The sequence below is a fragment of the Pteropus vampyrus genome, unplaced genomic scaffold (genome assembly GCF_000151845.1).
Source record: "Pteropus vampyrus isolate Shadow unplaced genomic scaffold, Pvam_2.0 Scaffold25, whole genome shotgun sequence".
Taxonomy (NCBI): domain Eukaryota; kingdom Metazoa; phylum Chordata; class Mammalia; order Chiroptera; family Pteropodidae; genus Pteropus; species Pteropus vampyrus.
The window spans coordinates 1427305-1430722 of NW_011888806.1; positions in this window are offsets into that span (position 1 = coordinate 1427305).

The following is a 3418-nucleotide window of genomic DNA, read 5'->3' on the forward strand; positions in this document are numbered from 1 at the left end:
GCCGAAGTATGGAAAAATCCAAAGAGTACCTATTTATACGTATTATATTTTCTATTATAATTGACCCTTGAACAACATGGATTTGAACTGTGTGGGTCCACTATATGAGTACTTTTTTTCAATAAATTGCTGGACACGACATACTATGAATGTATTTTCTCTTTCTTATAATTATCTTAATAACATTTTCTTTCTTCTAGCTTACTTAATTGTAAGAATTCAGAATGTAATACATATAACATACAAAATATTGGTTAATTGGCCATTTATGTTATAGGTAAGGCTTCTAGTCAATAGTAGACTATTAGTAGTTAACTTCTGGGGGATTCAAAGTTATATGCTATTTCTGCCTGGAGGGGGTGGGTCAGCGGCTTTAATCTCCTGTGTTGTTTAAGGGTCAACTATACTTATTAAGAAACTCCTGTAATAAGCACCCACTTTAATATATCAGGCTTTAATTGTAATTTTTGTGTAAAATAGAGAAATTTATTAACCAAACTTTTCCTAGAGCTTGTTAACATGGGACTCTCAAATATATCTCAGTAAAAAGAGAACAAATAAAACCTATGACTTTTTAAAAGTATGCCATTTGTAAAATTTTATTAAAGCATAATCATTGGAACCATTTAAAATCAATTAAACTAAAATTTAAAAGTTATAAAAGCATGAACAAATTAATTAAAATTTATAAAGTCTGCATTGGTGATTAAGCTCCAAGGGGGCAAAGAAGATTTTGTAATATTTTCTTCACTATATCATCTTTGTCCATTATATAATTTCCTTGGCATTTTTTCTTCATTGATTGGATAATTTAAATATCGAATTTGGGAAAAATGTGATCTGAATGTACAGTGTGATCTGTGACACAAATGTCTATTAGAAGCAGTTAGCACTTCACACTTTTCCCAAAGTTCCATCAGGGAGGATGGAATAAACCAGAGAAAAATTGAAGGGAGTAATAGAAGGAGCATTATAGGAGGCTATAGGCTTTGTTTAGACAACTGAAGATAGACTAAAATAAGACTGAGTTGACATTCTCCTGTTTTGTTGTTGTTTTTTTTTTTGCCAAATTCTAAAGAAGAGGAAGCCAACATATTGTAAATTATTTTTCTTCCTAGCTTGTGACATTTCAGTTAACTGTATTTACTGAAAATCCCTTACTTCTTAGTCCTGATTTGAGCTAGTCATCTAGTCTCTGAATTTTGAACGGTATGTGAATCATTCCGAATCTTCTTTTTAAGATCCAGTTAGTCATCAAATTCCATCAATTTTTATTTTAAGATATTTCTTATACAAGTTCTTTTCATTTTGTGTTCATTATCGACATCCTAATCCACAGTTTCATCACCTCACACAGAGATGAATCAAAGAGCTTTGAAGGTGTTCTAATTTCAATCTCTTCCGTCTGCTCTATCCAATATACAACTGACATGTGAACCTTGTTTAAATCTTTATTTTAAAAAAAATGTCATTATCTACTTACTCTTCATAATAAATTTCAACAGTAAATTTTGTAATGTTTCTGTCTCTCCATTCAAATAAACGTTTATTCTATGCTTTCTCAAATATACTTTTAGCCTAAGTTATATTAGCCCCTATATATCAAGGTTTTGGTATCTACTGGGACTTATTTGGATTTGGCCTTTGAATTGATTTTTAAAGACTGAGATATAATACCATTACTAAAAAAAAAATTTTCTAATTGTTCTAGGATTTTTTTCAAGTTGATATTTTATTTGATATAGCAGCTGAATTGAATATCCCTACAACTATGATCTAGCTTTTGATTTAGAACTAATAATCAAACTAATAACTTATTATTTGTCTATTTTTCACTAAATGTTTTTCATGACATAGGTATGTTTTAGTTTATATTGAAAGGTACCAAATTAGGGATGGTTAAGTGGTTACCAGGGCAAGCTCTCAAGGATCCTGAAACTAGATTTATTTTTGCTTTGATTTGCCATATGTTGTCCTGAAATTTATATATATTTAGTCCCATTCTGCTTGTGAATCATTGGCATAAGCTTGTGACTTTGACTTCCTCTGTTTTGTCTGATTTTCTCTTTAGGAAATTGGGGATTGTCTATCATAAGTGCATAGAAATAGTTTTGACCTTTTCCTGGGTTGCTTTCCTATTTCTCTGTGCTCATCCTTCTCTCCTTTCTTCTCTTCTCCCCTCTTCTCCCTTTCCCTCCTCTCCACTTTCTCTCTCTGCAAAAACATAATTTTTCAGAAGTTATTTGATAAAGCTGTAGTTTCTAACTGGGAGAACCTTTCGTTGACCTCAGAAGTTCGATATAAGAGAAGAATAACCTGTGGAAAGAGGTCTTCTGGAACTATGTCTCAAAAACACTTTCTGTATTGTGTTTCCTTGTTTTTCCTATGACATACCCCTGTAGCAAATATAAAGTAAGATCAAAGGCTTTCTTTGCCCTTGGTGCTAAGGCATGGTCAGAGCTCTCATCTACTGATGTGTTTATCCTCTGTTCTTTTCTTCATACATGGCTTATGTTTAGTCACACACTAGGCTCTGTGTTAGGCGATGACATGACTAGTGTGCATTGTTAAATGTAAATTCCAGCATTTTGCCTTTGAACATTGCCAACTATCAGAAGCAAATGAGCAAAAATTTTATCCCTGTGGCTAGATAATAATAAGCTGAGTAAATAAATTTCATTTAAATAGAAAGAGAATGCATTAATTGACCATTAAATGCCTAATCAATAAATTGTGACTATCCATTGTTACCTTCTTGTGTTTTCTTCAAAGAAAAGAGAGTCCACAGAACATTTCTTTGAATTGCCTTGATTTTGAAAAACAACCACCATCAAATAACGATGATTACTCTAAACTCTATTTTGCCGAGATTATTTTTAACTGTAATTTCTACATATTAAAGTTAGTCTAAAATGAATAATTTCTTTTATTCTGAAGCCTTAAGAATGTTAAGTGCTTTTATAGAAACATTTAACTAGGTATTACATATTAGATCACTTTAAAACTAGACAGTATTTTACAAATCTATTACTATATTTAACATTTTGATATGCATGTATTTAAGCAGCTACATGATTAACTTAATAATTAATATAAAATTGAAATAAATACTTTTCGATATTAAGAAAATGTCAAACATTGGTAATGATGATGAGAAAACATGTGTTATAGTGAGAAATTTGACCTTGCTCTCAAGGCCAAATCTTCCACTGGTTCCTAAACTCTTCATAACACCTGTCTTTTCAGAGACTTTATTCTAGCAATTATGTTTCCCTTTTTCCTATATCATCATGTTTTTCCCTTTCTATTGATCATTTTATGTTTGAAAATTTTCCATTAAAAATAAACAAAAACTTCCTTGATCCTATGTTTCAGCCAAATTACTTTATATCTTTCTACCCTCCTTTAGGGTAAAACT